The 20,696-nt window shown below is 47.1% G+C and overlaps 1 long non-coding RNA gene across 1 annotated transcript in view; it reads right to left on the bottom strand.

Annotated features, from left to right (window-relative positions):
* Positions 1–11,754: 11,754 nt before the first annotated feature.
* The window catches only part of LOC130544361 (uncharacterized), a 104,502-nt gene continuing 95,560 nt past the window's right edge, over positions 11,755–20,696 (bottom strand). Inside the window, exon 3 of the long non-coding RNA XR_008960587.1 lies at positions 11,755–15,575. This is a non-coding gene — a long non-coding RNA (uncharacterized LOC130544361). The remainder of the gene's footprint in view (positions 15,576–20,696) is intronic.

The raw sequence follows: 20,696 nt of genomic DNA, 5'->3' as shown, positions 1-20,696 counted from the left end.
TTACGTATGAATAGTTACATAATTTTTATTTTCTTCTTTGTGCTTTTCTGTATTCTCTAGAGTGAACATGTATTTCTTTTGAAACATGCTAAAATCAATATCTAAACATACTTAGAAGGCATGTCTTACTTGCCATGCTTTATGACTCTGCACATACATTAAATTCCTTTTTAAAGCTGTAAAGGTAAAAAGAGCCAGTACAGGGGCACCTGGAGGCTCAGTCGGTTAAATCACTGCCTTTGGCTCAGGTCATGATCCCAGGGTCCTGGGATCAAGCCCCACGGCGGGCTCTCTGCTCATCAGGGAGTCTGTTTCTCTCTCCCTCTGCCCCTCCACCCCCTGCTTGTGTGCTCTCCATCTCTGTCTCAAATAGATAAATATCATTAAAAAAAGAGCCCGTACATGTCACATTAGCTGTCACACTGAACTTCTTGATGTAAAAAGGTAGATTCAGATTTCTTAAATTTCCTTCCAGAAAGTTCTGACATTTTTATCCATTCAATAAACAGTCACTGAGCACCATGTTCATCAGGATTCTTGGGTTACATGTGACAGAGTCCCAAATCAAAATGACTACAGTTTTTTTTTAAGAAATGCTTTCCTCAAAAAGCTGGTAATCTAGTGGTTGGTGGATCAGGCTCTGCTGGGTCCAGAGACCCAGTGACCTACTCTCTCTCTGTTTCTCAAGTCTCCTTTGTGTTGAATTCATACTCAGGCAGACTCTTCCCCAGAAGGCAAAGGCGGCCACTGGTGGTTATAGTTATTTTTTTATTTTAAGATTCTATTTATTTGAGAGAGAGAGAGTGCACGCACAGGTAGGGGAGGGTTAGAGGGAGAGACAGACTCCCCACTGAGCAGGGAGCCCGACGTGGTACTCGATCCCATGACCCTGGGATCACAACCTGAGCAGAAGGCAGATGCTTAACCCACTGAGCCACCCAGGTGCCCCAGTGGTAGACTTTTAAATTACATTCTATCTCATTACATTGTATCCTTATGGCCATCAAAAAAGAGGGTACCTCTGCCCGAGTGACACCAGGCAAAGTCCCAGGCATGGCTCTCATTAGATGCACATATTCAGGCATTTATGTCTGAACCAATCAAGGTAATCAGGAAAGGCAAACTGAATGGCCAGACCTGGCTCACATGTTCCCTATGCAGTTTGAGGGAGATCAGCTCCTAAATCAAGAAACTTGAGAAAGGGGGAAGGGTGGCTCCCCAAGGGAAAACTGGGGATGCAGTTAGGAATAAGGAGAGCTGATGCAACTCAGGCAAAAAGCACAGTTTCCCTCTTCAAGGGTATGTGCACAGTCTAAATGACTCCATGAGTGGGCAGTTGCCTGCCATCGAGTTGCCTCATTTGCTACAATGCCATATGCCTTGGGAGGGTCTGAGGCACTCTCACAGTTTCTTAAAAGTCTCTTCGTAAGGAAGGGTGGCTGGTTTTATCTTCCCAGATTCCCTTTCAAATTGCTCACCTTCCAGCACTCCCTTTTCTCCTCCCCTGATTTATGGTATCCAAAGCACTTATCAGCAACTGATACACTCTATATTTTACCTTGTTTGGTACTTACCTTTTGTCACTAGGAGGTAAGCTTCTTGAGTGCAATTCTCTGTCTCATTCATTACTGTATCTCCAATGCCTAGAACTGTGCCTGGCACACAGCAGGTGCTAAATAAATATTTGTTGGATGGATGGATATATAAAAGGATGGATAAATGGATGGAAGAATGTGAGGATGAATAGGTTAATAAACGGATGGATGGATGGATGGATGGATGGATGGATGGATGGATGGAAGGAAGCACGAATTAATGAATTTCAGCTCTGATCAAAAGAAACATGCTTCCCTTTAAAGCTCTGCTCCAACCTAAATATTTCTACCCTATCCTGTAGCAGAGTTAAACCAGCTGGGATATTCAAATAGTTAAATGCTAAGAGAGAACAAAAGAGAAGCAAACACAGAGGGGAAAAAGAAAAGAAAAACACCACAGCCAACCAAGCAAATTTTATCATCCTGCCACACTGACCTTGCTTCCAGAACTCTAAAGCCATGTCCCACTTCACATGCTGTCTTGATGCAATGCTCCAGACCCCAAAGGCTGGTGCAACTTGGACTCTCCTTTTGGTAGGTCCCGTGCCCCCCCCACACACACCAAGGAGCTTCCTGCTAGACATTCTCATTGTGCATAACAACAGGGCCTGAGCCCAACCCTCAGTTACCCTCCCAGGTCTTTCTTAGTTCCTTGTTCTGATCGACAAGACACACCTTCCTGAGCAAGCAGAACCAGAAAAGCCTAATAACTAGACCCGCTGCTCTTACAGAAAGGGATTTTTGTCTCCCACCAAACCTCAACACTATAACAATGCCTTAATTCAATATAATAACCATATTCACATAAAACACCTATACAGAGAGGAAGGAGAAGCTGGGGAATTGTTCCCTTATAGCATCAAAGGTTCAGAGACTACAGAACATAAGGTCGATCCACGTTTATTGACCCTCTCTGTTCATAAGCATTTTTTCTGTTCCCTGATGCATAAGGCAGGGAACAGCAGGAAGAGGATCCTGAGGGCCCTTGGGAATGTGCTGGGAAAGCAACTCCAGGAACAAATGGAATGTTCTCCTTATCTCAGCAAGTGGTGTGCAGAGTTGTTCTGCTAGACTGTTTGGGGGTGCTCACTGTGTGCAGGCACTGAGTTAATCACTTCACATACTCGAAGTCACTGAATCCTCATGACAACAGATTGGGATCCCCATCTAAGAGCCACATCAGGGAGGTTACATGATCTGCCCAAAGTCAACTGGCTAGTTAGTGCCAGGGACAGGATTTGAACCCAGGCCCTCTGACTCCAGCTCCCACACTCCTGACCACCACACCTAACGCAGCTTCCTGTGGCTATCAGTTACACGTGAAAGGTAATGCATTCTTATTTCTGTAGTCTCAGGCTAGTGACTGAGGTGAGTGCAGGGTGACAGCTGGGCTCTGTTTGCAGCCCATACTTCCTCACCACAGCCACGGCAGCATCAATTTTGTCACCCCCTTTAGGTCCCTGGACATCACCATTGCATGGGGTATAGCCTGATGCCTCCATCGCTCACTTTATCTATGAAAAGATCAGATGTAGATCCCAGAAAAGATGCAACTGTAGAATTTATCAGGGGACCCCGCCCCCTCACCTGAGCTGCCATCCCCCTTGCTATCAATGTTGACTTATAGACAATGTTGACTTATAGCATTTTTGTATGGGAGACAGGACTAACACTCACTACACAGCATTTAAGCCCCACCCCAAGAGGCCCCAACCAATCAACTCTAGAAAATCAGTAAACGCTGTATTAGTCAGCTTGGGCTACCATAACAAAATACCACAGACTGGGTGGCTTTAAAGAGCAAGAACTTTCTCACAGTCTGAGATCAGGATGCCAGCGTGGTCGGGTTCTGTTGGGAGCTCCCTTCCTGGCTCACAGACAGTCACTGTCTCACTGTGTCCTTACAAGGGGGACAGGGGCAAAGAGGGCATAGGGGAGAATGCAAGCTCTCTTTTCTTCTCTTTTTGTAAGGGCCCTAATCCTATCATGAGACCCCCATCCTCATGACGTCATCTAAACCTAATCACCTCTCAAAGGCCCCACCTCCAAATACCATCACATTGAGAGGTAGGGTTTCAACATATAAACTTGAGAAGATGGACACAGTTCAATCCATAGCACGCTCCAAAACAAAATAGAAATTCATTCCTAAAACCTCATGGTGGAATAAATATAAGCTGGTAGAATAAGAGCGAAGGCAATAAACTCCTAGTTCTGTAAGAAGGTAGTAATAATGATGTACTTTTTTTTACACGGGGCTTGAACTCATGGCCCTGAGATCAAGGCCTGAGCTGCGAAGAGTCCAGCATTTAATCAACTGAGCTACCCACGCGCCCCCTAGAGGTAGTAATAATATTAACAGCTAATCACTGAGCACTTACCCAGTGTCAGGAAATACTTAAAACATTTTGCACAAATCATCTTAAAATAGTCCAGTGAGGTAGGTACCGTTACACTCCCATTTTACAGAAGAGGAGAATGGAGTCACAGAGAGGCGGAGTGGAACTCACCCATGCTCCTACGGCTAGTCAGGGGCAACATGATCTGACCCGGGCAATCTGGCTGCAGGGCCAGAACCACTTCACCACCCTATGCTGCCTTCCTAGCAGCTACCCTTGGAAGGCAGACTTCATTCACCCGCTCCTTTCCCAGAACACTGACACAGGGAGAGGTGCACCAAAGCACTGTCCTGGCTGTTGTTGGGCAAGTCTCCTCACCTACCTGGGCCTCAGTTTCCCTTACTGTCAAATAACCAGTAGTATTTACTTCATAGGGTCACTATAAACACTGAAACAAAACATGTAAGCACTGAGTACTGCATGTCGCATATAATGAGTGCTCAGCACAACCAGCTAGGAATATGACTAGTATGATGCCTTCCGAGAGGCTGTCTGCAACCATCCGGATAAGTGCCTGGTCGCATGCCTGACCACTCTGTCCAACGGGAAGCTACCTCGGCAAAGCCGCTGGAGTCCCCGGGCTCCATGCTCGGCCCCACGTAGGTGCTCAGTAAACATCTGTGTTTGAACAAAAAAATGATGGAATAAATGGCCCAAGTAACCTCCAGCTCCCATGACTGAGTCCTCCCTCACCCTACTGGAATGCGCATTGATTTGTTCTGGATTTCTTGATAATTAATCTCTTGACAAAATTTAAGACCTGTTAATTACCCCTGATTAATTAGGGTGAACTTTTTAATTGCTTCCCTAAGCTGAAATACACTGTCAATAGGCCCCATAATTAGTGACCCAGTAATCAGTTTTAAACCAATTATCCCAGGGTAACAAGTGAAACTAGGCAAGAAGCACCCCAGGGGCTTGGGCCAATTTCAGTGGAACTCAGAATAATACAAATTGGCACTCATGTGGGTGAAGAATGCATGTTCAGTGTAATTGGAAATACGGATACTCATATTCTCTTGGGTGTTTCATTTGTCTGGGTTTTCACTGCTGTATTACTTGAAAACAATAAAATAAGTGTACTCCCCACCCACCCACCCACCCAATCAAAGGCCTGGAGCAGATTCTCAGAGTTGCCTGACTGCCTTTGGGTACAACTAGGGCCATCTCATCAGGTTGTGCAGGTTGTGTACTGCACAACTCCAGGGTGTCATTCACATTGTGGTCTGTGTGAATAGCACCCCTAAAGGTTGTGCAGGGCATGTATGACCTGGGTACAATAACCTGGGGGTCAGATGGCACAGAGCATAGGGGCCTAATCATGAAGAATTCCTCCAAAGGTAGTGATGGGCTTGGAAGTGCTCTGAGCTGTCTCGATGTGGGAAAATGCAAGTGGCAGGCACCTGTCACGGTCTCGCTAGTGCAGTTGAGTGGTATCACACACATGTTTAATCTCTGCAAATCTAACTCCTTGGACTAAAAAAAAAAAAAAATTAAGAGGAAGAATTAGTAACCTGAACTAGTACACGCAATCCATCCTGCCACCTCATTCAGGAAGTGCACACCCCAGAGCAAGACTGAAATGGGGCCTTGAATCTGCTATTCCTTGCGCGCTTCTGATAAACAGAACATCTCACTGTGTGGAGTATTTAAAGATTTGTACGTTTTAAACAGTAGAATCCTCAAGCCAACCATTCACTGATGCCCACTGAAGAAACAGAGACGTCTCCCCAGAGTGGAGGAAAACTATCTGGGCTGATTTTTTAAAAAGATGGTATAACAACCTCCAACACGGCACCTTCCTAAGTGACTTCAAGAATAATTTTGACAATGTGAGATTTTCCTCCTTTTCTGCCTACTTGAAAACCTAATGTCCTTAAGGTGAGGCAGCATTCTGGTCTGGGAAAGTGGGGTGCTGATTATCTGATGGGGGAACTCTCTTCTCATTGCGTAAGATTCTTGGTAGACCAGTTGGTTCTCAAGATATGGCTGGGACCAACTGCATGAGAATTGCTTTGGATGCTTGTTTTTATTTTTTTTTTTTAAGATTTCATTTATTTCACAATGAGAGAGAGAAATCACAAGTGGGGGGAGGGGAAGAGGGAGAGGGAGAAGCAGACTCCCTGCTGAGCAGGGAGCCCAACATGGACCGTGGATCATGACCTGAGCCGAAGGCAGATGTTTAACCGACTGAGCCACCCAGGCACCCCCGGATGCTTGTTTTTAAAAATGCAGATTCCTGGTCCCCACTCCAGACCTACTCTGTCAGAATACCTAGGCATGTGGCCCTGGAGTCTGCACTATAACAAAGTCCACGTGCTTCAGATACAGACTCCCAGCTGCAAGTTCGGCGGGGGTAGAAAAAGTGCCAGTGTCATTCAGCGCCTGGTCTTCGGTGCCCAGCACATGTTCAACAGGTATTAGCTGCCTCAATGAGGGCAAGCCTCTGGCCCTTTGTGTTGATTTAGCAATCCACAGGACAGGAGTTAAGGTATCAGCCAAGTTGGGCCTTACGGAAGAGGAAGAAGAGATCGCCCTCTTCCCCCTTCGCGGGTCTGCTCCAGGACCAAGGCCGGAGACCTGCCTCAGGAAAGCCTTCAGTCCTGCATGTTCCCTGCCACCTGCATCCTGTCCTCACGGAAGCCATTAGCCATTCATTAGTACCTAATCCTCTAATCCAACCGCTTGTTGATTTGCCAAGTGAGAAATATGCAGAAACACAAGCCACTTGTTCCCAGAGTTATTTCCAGCTGGTGGGAAGGAGGCAGCTGGGGAAGAGGCTTACGGTTGAGTTCTCTGAGCCAGAATAATACTGGGATGTCGTTCCCCCACTCAGACCCTTCTGATGTGGGGGTTCCTCTAAGAGCCGTTCCTAAAAAGAGCAGGATGCCTCAACAGTCCTGGGGGGCCTGAGTGCCAAGAAGCACAGCCGGATACTTCCACCCTGAGAACGTAAGCAGACGGCCACACTTTGCCCACACAGCTCATTCATGCCGCAGGTATTTACGGAGCCTGTGTGTGCCAGGCGCTGCTGGAGGTGCTCGGGACACACCAAGAAACAAAGCAGAGTCAGATCCCTGTCTCTGTGGAGCTGCCAGCAAGCCTCCCGCACTCCCGATTCTCTGTCTCTTAGGCAGAGGGTGGATTCTCTCTCTCGGAGCCTGAGCTGCCCACCCCAGCCAAGTCTCCCTGCAGCAGTGCTCTGTACTAACCCCCGCCATGCGTTCCTCCCGGGCTCTCTTGGCTCTCTTCCTCTGTAGTTAAAATGTGGGTAGGGCTAGTGACTTGACTGGGTAGAAGGCAACTCTGTGAGCTTGGACTGCACCCAACAGAAGCCTGACCCAGAGAAGCCTTAGAAATCCTCAAGCATCTGTTGCTTCCATTCCCTATGCCAGATGTCCCCGTTTGTCCCTCCAGATCACCCCTCTCCACTCCCCTCCACCCTGCTCCCAGAGGACGAGCTGCAGGCATCGTATCCTCCAGCTCCAAGATAGGTTTGGTCAGGGGGCTGCAGCAGGAGCAGGAAGGCAGGAGGGTAGGACATTTATGCCTCTGGCTCCCTCTCTGAGAGGGAAGCTCGGGCTGCTCTTTCCAGCAACAGAAGATACCTCTCGAAGAGCCTTGCCCTGTGCAGCTCTACTGCCTCTCGACCCTGCAGGGTGTGGATGGTGACACCCCCACCCCTGCCAGCCCCCAATCTGCACTCTTGTTAAGGCTCCACAACCTACCCATACTTTTGCAATCCGTTTCTTTCTTTTAAAAGTCTCCTCAAATTGTACCCATTTGATTTATTTAATTAATTAATTAATTTTAAAAATTTTGAGAGAGAGAGAGAGCACAAGCGGGAGGAGAAGCAGACTCCTTGCTGAGCAGGGAGCCCGATGTGGAACTTGATCCTGGGATCATGACCTGAGCCGAAGGCAGACGCTTAACCAACTGAGCCACCCAGGTGCCCCCAAATTGTATGCATCTGAATGTGCCATCTCTTTTCTGAATATGGAACCTGACAGATACGCCCCCTCTCCTCACATTTTTCTCAGTGGCTCCCTGCGAAGAAGCTAACTCAAGGCTGCAAACTCGGTGTCTCAGGCCATATCGGGCTCACAGATGTGCCTACTTGGTAGTTGGGATGCAGGGCACGAGCAGATCTCTTTGTAGAAATCAAGACCGTTCCTACTTTTTAATATTGAACCCCCTGCCTACTTCACCCATTTGTGTTACCTTCCAAACTCGAGCAAGCATTTGTTGGCTTTGGAATACAGCTTCAGCTAAATCTCGGTCTTAAGGGCATCAAGAGAGAACTCGGAATGAGAGAGAAGAGAAATGAATTAGGACTGAATTAGGCTAAGGTGGGATAGGTGGATTTTTTTTTTAAGATTTTATTTATTTATTTGACAGAGAGAGAGACAGCCAGCGAGAGAGGGAACACAGGCAGGGGGAGTGGGAGAGGAAGAAGCAGGCTCCCAGCAGAGGAGCCTGATGTGGGGCTCGATCCCAGGACCCTGGGATCACGCCCTGAGCCAAAGACAGACGCTTAACGACTGAGCCACCCAGGCGCCCCGGGATAGGTGGATTTTAGAACAACTGCATGTAATACTCCCTATCTTCTCATTCCCCCCTCCTATGAGCTGTAGCCTCCCTGAAACCCGGACTCCAAGAAAAAAGGCCAATTCTAGAAAAGTTAGAGTTAGAGGAGAAAATGATAATTGATAAAAAAAAAAAAACTGATCTAGTCCCACTTTATATACAGACCTTCATTTGTGTCACCTTAATTTTTACCTTTTGGGAAATGGGAAATAACACATACTGGGTTTTAACACACTAGCTCTTTTTTTCTTTTTTTACATAGGTGCCACACCCAGCATAGAGCCCAATGCGGGGCTTGAACTCGCAACACTGAGATCAAGACCTGAGCTGAGATCAGGAGTCAAACACTTAACTGACTAGCCACCCCGGTGCCCCTAACATACCAGATCTTTTAAACGGCACAAGAATTCTATGAAGTGGCTCTTGTGACTTCCATTTTAAATATAAAGAAATTGAGGTTCAAAGAAGTTATGTAACTTGGCCAAAATTATATAGATCCCAAGTGATGGGAATGAGTGTCGAGCCTTCACTTTTTCCCTCTTTATTTCTCATAACCTCAGAACAGAGGGCAAGTTAGAAGCAGATTGGGTATTCCTCATGATGTAATTAATACAAGCCTTGCTTTCTTTAGTGAATGATACAGTGACCTTTCCACAGCAGTGCATACAGATCCCACCTCCTCCCCATTAACAGCTGCTGAGTATCTGGATGAACCACAGAGGATTTAACTGCTTCCCTCTTGCTGGACACGTAGGTTGCTTCCCACTGTTTCACTACTGAAAAGTGCTGCAGTAAATATCCGTATTGTATCTACATCCAGACAGATACAGGTACATACAGATATTGAATAAGGATACATATAAAGATACCTTACACTTCTGTGAATAGCTCTATAAAGTAAGTTACTAGAACTGGAATCCTTTTCTCAATGACAGGTCTATTTTGAATTCGGAAAGTTACTGCCAGATTGTCTTCTAAAATTGTTGGACCGACTCACAGTCCCCACTAATGTGAATGCCTGTTTCACAACAACCTCGCCAATAACATGTACTGTCATTACTCTTCGATCTTTGCCAGACCAAGTAAAAACTTGACATTTTATGTCAATTTTATTTGCATTCATTATTATTATTATTATTATTATTATTGGTTGTTTATTGGCTACTTTGTCTTGTATAATTTGACTGTTCGTGTCTTTTGCCTATTTGGGGCAGGGGAACAGACCTTGATGTATCCCATATACTGAAAATCTCAATTGAGGTAAGTCAAGAAATAATGCACATGATGGCAAAAGGAACCTCAAATAGGGTCTCTGGTCCAGAGAAACAACAGCGATCTCTCAGATGCTTTCGCTGCTGAGAATGTGTTCAATCCAGAGCCTTCACCTGATGGCCTCAAGGAAGAACTGACAACAGCACACAAACCAGGAGGGCTAGACAAAGAGCATCTCGGGGAGGGGGTCCCTCAGTACGAGGCAGTAGTTCCTGCATGTCACCTTGCCTCCGGAAGCTCCACACCCGGGAGGTCTACAGGTCAGGGGCACCTGCCCCCACAGCTCCAGGGAATGCAGCCCTGGTGTGGGAGACAAATGCAGAAGAGGGCCACTACAGACAACGGCCAGAGATAAAGCTCCGGGAAGAAACACCTTTCAGAAAACTAGGTACTCGGAACTCAGTGAGCAATCTGGTAAACAGACTATAAAACATGTGTCCAAAACTGTGCCTGCTTCTTCCAAGTGAGGGTTGTTGTCCAGAGTTGAAAATAGGGAAAAAGGGAAGGATAAAATGAAGGGAACGCCCTTCCAAGCAAAGAACAGAAAGGATTCTATGTATCCCACTCTGGTAGGTAAGGGCAAGCCATTTACTTGTTAGAAAGACAAGTTCCTGGGCTGCAACCTGATGCACAGGTATCAGAGCCTCTAGGGGAGGGGCCCGGGAAGCTGTATGCTTGACAAGCGACCCAGGCGATTCACACCAGCAGGGAAGCTAGGGAAATACTGCCAGAGAACAGTGCTTCTCAACACAGGCTGCACAGAATCCCCTACGAAGGTTCAAAACAAAAGCCGGAGCCCCATGCAGAAAGATTCCCATTTATTGGTCTGGTATGAGGGCGAAGCACCAGTTTTTATTGGTGGCGGTGTTCTGTGTGTGTGTTTTTAGCACTCCTGGTAATCCCACTGGGCAGCCCAGGCTGAGAATCCCTGGTTAGTTCCTCAGTTTCCAGAATCACCTGGGATGCTAGAATACCAATTTTACCGTCTAGACCGATCAAGATGCAGACTCACAGTCCTCAACTCTGAAAGATGAGGGTAAGACAGGTTTGGCATGGGCCCTGGGAACAGACATAGTTACAATAACCAGTGGGACCACTGATTTACTTGACCTGCAGGTTAAGATCCTCTCCCAGGAAGACAAGTCCACATCATGTGTTAAGACAAAGATGGGATGCTAGGAAGCGGTAGCTTTCCAGAAACAGTGTGTGGGGGCTTCCTGTGGAATCAGTGCCAAATTGATGTACCTTCCTACCAGGCATCCTTCCAGAAGATTCCATTAGCGTGTGGGTCTTACCATATCTCCTCCCTGACTACGAGGGGTAAAAAGAGGTGGGCTGGCACTGGGGTCATCACTAATGGGCATCCTGTAGAACAGAGGCAGATTTCCTTGCTGGCTGCCACTGCGGCTTCTTCCCATGAATAGCACAAGGCATGCAAAGAGGCCTCGGACATCCCACATTGTCCACGGCTCCAACCCTAAACCACTGGCCTTGACCAATGTCATGTTCCATAGCCTGATTCCATTTCTCAAGTGTCTCACAGCTCCTCTTAGACCTGACCTTGACCTCCCAATACCATTGGGATTAGAGTCTCATCATATGAATTTCAGAGGGGGCACACAAATATTCAGTCCACTGCAGCTCCTTTGGCTGCAAGTAACAAACACATGAGAGAAGTCACTAGAAAGCTGCTGGGATATCAGGGACTTGACAGAGGTTTTGGGTATCCAGTCCTCGGCAAGGACAGGAACCAGGATAATTTGGGGGCTCCTAGCAGTGGGTGTGCATACCTTCTCTTTGGAGCAGTGATCCCCAGAGTGGTGATATATGCACACCCTTGGCCGTGACAAGGCCATCCCGAGATACAGGAAGAAAATACCCAAATTCCTATTCCTATTTAGTTTTATCTCATTTTAACTTTTTCCTATTTTTGTCTGCTTTATAATTTACATAACAGTATGATATCTGTACAATTTATAAATAAATAAATGCACACCCACTGGGGTACCTGATCAAAAGACTTCTGTTAGAAAAAAAGCGTATGCTCTATAGGCCCTTGCTTCTCAAAATGTGGTCTAAGAACCAGCAACATAGGCATCACCTGGCACTTGCTAGAAGTGTAGATGCTCAGGCCCCGCCCCAGACCTACCTGGACAAAATCTGCACCTGAATAAGACCCTGGTTGTCTTATGTGCAAGTGTGAGAAGTGCTGCTTTAGAGCATGACCCTGAATCCACTGTGACCTTTGACCTCTGCCCCTAGAAAATGCCAAACTCCCAGAAGAAGAAGCTGATTGGTCTAGCTTGGGTCAAGGGTCCACTCCCGGACCTACCAGCAATCACTGGCAGAGGACCAGGATCACTGGGCAGGAACATGGTTGCAGAGAGCCACTTCTGTGGACAGAACAAGATCTAGGGAAGTCCAGAAAAAAGGCAGCCACAGCACAGAAGTTTGGTAAATATCTGGCCTATGTCTGGGTATAGCCAGATCCTATAAGCAGGATTCAGGTGACTGGACCCTTACACAAACCAAACCCCAAACTCCTATTAAGCAACTCAACCTGGCCTCATGGGAATAAGCTCTGACCCTGTTATTTGATCGTGGGGCTCAGTTTTCTTTTACAGAGACAACTGAACCAGCTGAGGCCTGGCTAGGATTTGGGGGTCACAAGTCACCCATTGTGTCCTGTGTATAATCTAAGTAATATGCTCTGCCCTGGTCTCTTCGGTTCATAGAAGTTTAGGCAATGAGTATAAAGCATGAGTGTCCGTTGGCTCAAGAGCACCATGCTTGTGACAGCAGGACTTCATTCCCCTGTCCTTTCTCTGGGGGTGTCCCCAGTGGGATGCCCCCACCCTGCCATGCCCTTGAGCACCAGACCACCAGTGGCAGCCACCTTGCGGATCTCCCCGTATGGCTCCCACATGTCCACATCTGGCATCTACAGAGATGCTTGAAGGGGTTTCCCCACCCCAACCCAGCCGAAAATTCCACGCCCAGCATGCTGCCCTTGGATGTGTCTAACACCTCCAAAACTCAGGGTTCCAGGTGATGCTGGGTTCTCTGCAAGAATCAGGAGGAAGGTTTTCTTCCCAATTCTGGGCAACACCCTGTCATCCAAGGACTCGGAGAAGATAAGCTTCAGTCTAGAGTTTCTTAAAATGCCATTTCCACAGCTCTATCACTCCTCAATGCAACCCCTAACTTTGGAATGGGAGATTTCTTTTCCCCCCATCCTCTTCCTTTCTCTGGCCTCTATACCCACCAAACTCCTATCTCCTCCTCCCGTGTAAGAACAAGCTTGTGTGGGTGTGAATAGACATAGATGGCAGCATGGCAGAGGGACGGTGTGGTTAAAAAGAAGCTGAGTGTTTTCTTCACCAGCATCAGCTAGAGATGCCCAATTACATGTATAACCTTATTATTTTCTTATCACTCACTACCCCCAGGTAATTTGCTTTTCTTAAATTGATCTGTGTTCCTTCTCAAGTACCATGGCAACTACTCCTGCAGTTTGGTCCCTTGATTCTGTGAGCTGGTGGAAGTGAACAGAGCATGTAGGGGCAGCCAGGGCAGAACCAGGACGTTGCTGAGGTCCAGTGGGAGGGATCCGTGGGCTGTCACTCCCAAGCCAGGCAGGGAGGCCACCTCACACAGGCATGATCTGGGAACCACTGCTGCCATATTGTCACACTGCTCACGTCTCTGGTTTGGTTTCATTTGCATCGTACATAATTGCTTTATTTGTCCTAAGTAAATACTCAGTGATGCCCAGCTCACCAGCTTCTGCGACTGAACTGTTTTCCACTGCCCCCCAACATGCATCTCTCAGAAAGATGGACATATGGGCACATTCATTTTATCAAGCATAGGCAATCTGCACGCTGAGACCAGTCTAGAGCCACAGCCTCCTCTTCCCCAGAAGAGGGTAGCAGGGTAGCAGGCCCTTGCATTTGCCTTGGGCAAGAGTTGGCTGCGCCCACACTCCTTTCCTTGGATAGGGACTATGATCTGAGGCAAACATGAGTCCTTATGTTATAGTCTAACTACCATCTAGGAGGACTTAGGCCTTTGTGCCAGTTCCACAGCTTAATGATGTGCTATCCTTCATCCACCTGTGGAGTCTACCCAACTATCTTCCCCCTAATTGATCGCATTCCCCGCTTCTTTTGTTTCAGGGTAACGATGCCTTTCAGATTTCCCCTCCACCAAAGGCTTGGACCCTGGGGCTATTTCTTACCATTTCTCTCTTCTGCTTCAAGCATACTACCCGTTCCTTTTCCTTGGCTTTGCCTTGAGCTTTCTTTCTCTTCATGCAGGTAGCCAGGTCAGAAAAGCCTTACAGTCCCTCCCACACACGGACCTGGCTGGCCCTGTGGAATTAGCTCCACTCGGAAGAACGTGCCTTCCCAACCCCTGTGGTGTCCCTCAGGCAGCGAGCCCACTCCCATAGTCCTAAACCTCCTCCCACCTATTGGAGCTTTCCAGCTGTTACCTCCCGATGGCCAAGAGGACTCCCTCCTAGTGTAGAAGGTGGACAAGGTTTTACAAGCAGACTTCGATGAGCCAAGTTTATCTGCAAAGGACTATATTTTAGAAATTGAGTTCCCTGTCAAGGTTCTTCTTTAACAGCAGAGAAAAAAGTATCTGAGAAATGGGCCAACCAAAGGAATCACAGTTAATGTAGAGCGTTCACCTCGGAACTCCTAGACGTACGCACTATAGTGGGAAACTGATTCTTCCCAGTTGCGTCAATGGCCCAACAGATGGGTCAATGAATATGCTTTAACATGTGTCTCTCCTCTCACCAAGGCTGCTAAATAGAGTTTCTAGCTAATGTCAACTGAGAATTTCTGCCTTTACACTATCTAGGTATCTATAATTAGCATAAATATTCCTGGGTCTCTGCATTCCAGGACTGACCAAGCTTCAGACCAGCCTGAAGGTGGGGGGTTATATCTTCAAGAACCACTCCTCTAGAGGATGGTAACACTGATCCATCAACTAATAGACATTTTTCCTATGGACATAGTTTAATATAGTTAGAACAAATCATGGATAAGCGCTATCTATTTAACTTGGGGATAAGTATTATATATTGGTTAATGCTTAGCCCCTCATGGCTTTTCTCCCTTCTATGAGAAGTAAACCAGTAAAAATCCATCCGTCTCTTCCCAGCCCCATCCCATAATGAGCTTTCCAACAGCTGTCTCCAAACCAGTTTTTACTGAGGAAGGGACTAGTAATCTACTTTCATTTGATCCACTACCTCAGGTTAAATAAAACTCTGGGGGAAAAAAGAAAAGAAAGAAAAGACCTTTTGCACCAGAATTATTTAAAACTTCACAAATTATTCACATCAGCTAACTAAGCAGAAGTTCAACTTAGCCTACCATCTAAAGAGATGACCTTAGTACTTGCTGAAAACAATGATTCATTATTTTATAGGATACTTTCTCAAAATATTTGCTAACTCTATTTTTAATACATTGTAGGCTTGGATCTTCTGTCCGTGATCCTACCTGAGAAGCAACCCGGACAGAGTGTACTTTCTCTTCTACCGATCATCATTACACATTCTTCCACCTAATGGAAAAACAAAATCATTTGCAACTCACCTTGGTCCTTGATCCCGTGGAGAGGAGGTGGCTGCAAAATAGTGCAAACACATCTATCCACTCATTCAACAAGCTCGTGTGGAGGCCTGCAAAGGGTCCAGGTCCTGGGAACAAAGATGGAAAAAACTGGTCCCTGACAGCAGAAAAGTAATTTCCCAAACCAGGAGCAATTATTAAAAATACAGATTCCAGGGTGCCTGGGTGGCTCATTCGGTTAAGGGGCTGCCTTTGGCTCAGGTCATGATCTCAGGGTCTTGGAATTGAGCCCTGAATCAGGCTCCTTGTTCAGCAGAGAGTCTACTTGTCCCTCTGCCCCTTCCCCTGCTTGTAGTCTCTCTCTCTCTCAAATAAGTAAATAAAATCTTAACTAAAAATACAGATTCCAGGGGTACCTGAGTGGCTCAGTCGTTTAAGCATCTGCCTTCTGCTCAGGTCATGATCTCAGGGTCTTAGGACAGAGCCCCACATCAGGCTCCCTGCTCAGCGAGGAGTCTGCTTCTCCCTCTCCCTCTGCCCCCCACCACTCGCGTGCTCTCTCTCTTGTTCTGCTCTCTCAGAGAAATAAATAAAACCTTTAAAAAAATACGGATTCCAGATTCTCACCTCAGGCTTCCTGAGTCAGATTTTCTAGAGGTAGGGTCCCCCAAGAGATGTTTTAACAAAGGTCCTAGTGCATCAGCCACAGCCAGGGTTAGCCATCTATACAATGGGAGAACTCCTATTGACGGGGGTGTCAGGAAAGAAACAACTAGGGACAATGGCATGGATCCCGTGGTAGCACTTTGGATGAGGGTCTGGGCGAGTGGGTTTATCAGTCAGGGTCCAGTCAGAACACAGAAGCCATACCAGTGACTGGAGTGGGGAAAGGATTTCGGATAAGGAATGTTAAGGAGGTATAAAGTGGGAAACTAGGAAAAGAGAACTCCAAGGTATTATAGAGACAGCGCCTACCGGAAGCAGCTACCACCACACCAGCTGGGGCAACAAGAGAAGAGGTTGGAATGATTAAAGCTCAGCAACCCAGAGGACGGCCCCGTGGTTCTGGAACCCAATCCTCTGTGAGGGGGATGCTGGCCAGCTGGTGATGGATGCTCCCATCGGACTGGTTCTGTGAAATAGCTACAGACTGGCTCCGGGGCAAAGAAGTGTTATTAAGGAAACGAGCAAGGGAGCTGGAAGAAGCAAGTCTGACCTTCCTCTCCCAGCCTCTGTCTCCCTCTAGCGCCCTCTATGGACAGAGCCTAACTTGGAGCAGCTGACACCATAAAAATGCAGTAGCCAAGTCTTGGTCCCAGCACCACAAAGCTCAGTAGAGAGGTTTGGGTTTGGATGTGAGAGCTGATGATTTAACAACTGCACAGTGGATGAAAGAAGAGAGAGGAATTTACTCGGTAAGAATCATGCTACTTTACAAATGGAATTGTATTTAATCCTCACAGTCCCTTGAGGATGAAGCCCAGAGAGGTTAATTCACCCGTGAAAGGTCACATAGCAAGTAAGTAGGTGGAGTTGGATAAGAGCCTATTAATTCCATGAGTTGGCTCCAGGCCTTGTAAAGGACTCAAATTAGGGTGTTGTTCTTCCTTCTGCAGTTCTTTTCCCCGGAAGTGGCTATCATTCCACTTCACCTTCCAGATGGGCTGTGTGTGCCCCAGATATAATTTAGTTATGTGAGAGTAAGTTTTCTTTTTCTGATCTTTACTAAGCATTTCCATGGAACTGGGGTGTCACCAACGACTGTCCCAGCTAGACGGATGGTGGGGCAGTCTCAAGCTGAACGTCGCATAACCTGCTCCAGGGCATCAGTGAGGAGGCTTTTCACCACCACTTCAACAGTACCCCGGATCCCATCCCCAACGCCTTCTCCTGGGGTTCTGTGGAGGGGCAGGTGGGGCAATGTTCACATGGTGCAGTGTGACAGAGACAGGAAATCTGTGGTAAGGACAGGCTGTCCCTGTTGGGACATCAGACAAGCAGCTAGACGCTGACACAAAGAGGTCAATGCCAACAGAGGTGACAAGAATCCCTGGACCCAGCAAAAGGAAGGGACCTGCTCCAGTGGAGGCTGGGCTAATTCACCCTTCGTTCAATTGCTTAGAATTCTACTCTGGAGCCTATTGGCTCCTTTCTCATGTTTCTCCTCCTCTGTAAAAACAAATTTAAAAACCTTCCCTAACCCCACATCCTCCTCCACGCTTTCTATCCCACAAGGTCCTTCGAAAAGTTGTCTATACTCACAGTATCCCCTTCTTCACTTTTTACCCACTCTGATCTGGCTTCCGTTCCCACATCTCCACAGAAACAAAGTTCTTACTAAGGTGACAGATAACCTACTGGCTCATAAATGCAATGGGCCTTTCTTAGTCTTTCTATCACTTGACTTCCAGCCAACATTTGGCACTAATGACCATGGCTTCCATTTTGAACTATTCTCTTCCATTGGCTTCCAAGACTCAAATGTAAATACAAGTCCATTCTACCTTCCAGCTCGGCCTCAGTGAGAGTTCTTTGATCCCAAGCAACAAAAACCAACTCTGAGGGGTAATACAAACTTATCAGAAGGCTCTGAACTAGTTCATGTCATGCTTTTGATTCATAATAGCTCGGATTCTTCACTGTTCCCTGTGTCCATACTCTTTGTAATGTGACTTTGTACCTCCTCCCACCCCTGTCACTTGCTATGACCAACTGGACGTCAGCAGCTGTGACACCAGGAGAGGCTTGAAAAAGCACTGCCACTTCCCAAACTCTCCCTTGCTCCTCTGCCTTTATCTTAAGAACATGCCCTGCTAACTTGAGGAAGGATGAGACATGTCAGATACAGTTGAGTCACCCCATTTGTCTCACTGAGGTCACCCTGGAACTCACTCAGTTCCCAGCTGAACCCCGAGACATATGAGTGTCCAGCCAGGACCGGCCATTGTTTTCTTGACCTTCAGATAGCCACAGATTCAGGAGTGAACCTAACAGAGACCAGAAGACCATCTACGTGATCCACAGATTTATGAGCTGAAGAAATGCTTGGTGTTTTTAAGTCGCTGAATTTGGGGATAGTTTGTCAATTAGCTTGGTAGGGCTGTAGTAACAAAATACCAGAGACCGGGTGGCTTATACAACAGAAATGTATATTCTCGCAATTCTGGAGAACAGAAGTCCAAGATCAACGTGTTGGCCAGTATGGCTTCTTCTGAGGCCTCTCCTTGGCCTGTAGGTGGCCATGGATGGCTGTGCCCCACATGGTCTTTCCTCTGGGAAACCCAAATTTCCTCTTCTTATGAGGACACCATGCAGGCTGGAGGAGGGCCCACTCTAATGACCTCATTTTAACTTAAATCTCCTCCTGAAAGGCCCTGTCTCCTAATACGATCACATTCTGAGGTCCTGGGGCTTAGGACTTGAACCTGTGAATCTGGGGAAGACATGATCTGTCACAGTTTGTCACACAGCATTCTTATGGCAATAAACATTTGATATGTACGACCAAAAGCAAAGCCGAAGAACTCCCAAGAGGACAGGAAAAGGCAGCACTAAGGATCCAGAGAATGGGATCTAGTGGACAGTCTCTTCAAGCAGCTGCTCTCAGAGTGAACCAGCTCTTTTTTTCTTTTTTCTTTCTTTTTCTTCTTCTTGGGTGGGAAGATTCCCCTGTGTCGTTCTCAACAGTTAGGTTCCAGAGACAGAATCTGATGGGCTCTGCTTGAGACCTATACCCTCCTCCAGCACCCTGATTGACAACCCCACCAAAACTATGCTCAGTGGCGGAGGGGTAGTTCCCTAAGGGGACACCTAAAGCACAGCTGCCAAAAAATGGGGCATGACCTCTGGGCAGGCGGGAGCAACATGAGTCCGCTACAAGCTCTGGCTCTTCTTCCTGGTTTTGTAACAGCCACTTTGTCCATGAGCCAGCACACGAGGAGCACTGGCCCATGCTGGATGACAGACTGAGCCCCCAAAAGCTCCCTGGACAATCGGAATCACAGCACAAAGTTGGCAGGCTGGAACTGAATAGGGATTAATGTGAAGGCCTGTACATGAGTCCCAGGGAAGTAACAGCTGGTGGAGGACAAGATAAGAGTGTCGATGCTTAGTGGTAGCTTGTGTGGAGAACACCACAGGCTTGGGAAAAGCCAGTAATGGGAGGGTTTGGCCAGGGATGGAGGGCTGGCTCAAGGCTCAAAGAGCGAAGGAACAGTGCCTGTCCCTGATAGCTGTCTGTGGTTCTGTGCGGCTCGCTTGGAAGAACAGCCTAAAACGACTGACTGAATGCCTCCTACACACCAGGCACTGTTGCAGGTGCTTTACCCGGATCATCTCAGTTAATCAACACAAGCACACAGTGCTGTTATTCCCATTTTACAGATGAGGTGAGCGAGGCAGGGAGAGATTAAGTAACTGGTCCAAGGTCACATGGCTTTGATGGAGCCTAGTTTCAACCCAAGCACTCTGACCCCACAGCCTGTGCTCAGAGCTGCTGGCAAGGCTGGCTCCTGGGAAGTGGGACACAGACACTCGGCTCTCAGGTGGGGGACAGGAAGGAACAGCACCTACTGTGTGCTACAGACATGCTAGGAGCTTTAAGGCACACTAACTTATTCCCTTCTGGAAGCTAAGCATTACAGTCCCCGTTTTAAACATGAGCCTTGATAGGAAAAGAAGCAGGCTGCCTGGATGAGTAGCTGAAGGACTTGGTGCTCTCCCACCGGAAAGAAACATAGTTCAGCGTACATTTAGGAGCGGGGAAAATACTTGAGGGTTGTCAGGATTCAATTTAGTCCGTTTCGCTTCAAGAGGAAGGAGTTAGGGAAACAGGTAGAGTTTACAGCAATATCATTTTGTCTCAAAGTTATAAAGGTCTTTCTGAAATAGCTTATTAATACTTATAACCATCCTAAGTATAATAGCATAAATACTATGCCATTTACTAAGCATCTATTATGTGCTGAGAACTGCACTGTCATTATATAGAATGTCATTTGAATAACAAAATCGTAGCAACAGTTGTTAGTGAGCACTTAACTCTATGCCAGGCTCTGTGCCACAGCTTTGAATGGTAGGCACTATTATTCCCATTTTATAAATGATAAAGTGAGTCACAGAGAGGTTAACTAAATGTATCCAAGGTCACACAGCCAGGAGGAGGTACATGAATCCACCCACCCCTCTCCAGGCCAGAGTTCCTAATGATCACAAGGCCCGGTCCTGCTGGAACAGCAGTGAGGAGTCAC

Source organism: Ursus arctos, unplaced genomic scaffold (genome assembly GCF_023065955.2).
Source record: "Ursus arctos isolate Adak ecotype North America unplaced genomic scaffold, UrsArc2.0 scaffold_2, whole genome shotgun sequence".
NCBI classification, from domain to species: domain Eukaryota; kingdom Metazoa; phylum Chordata; class Mammalia; order Carnivora; family Ursidae; genus Ursus; species Ursus arctos.
The sequence above is the reverse complement of the archived record's forward strand: the minus strand, read 5'-3'. Positions and strand labels throughout refer to the sequence as shown.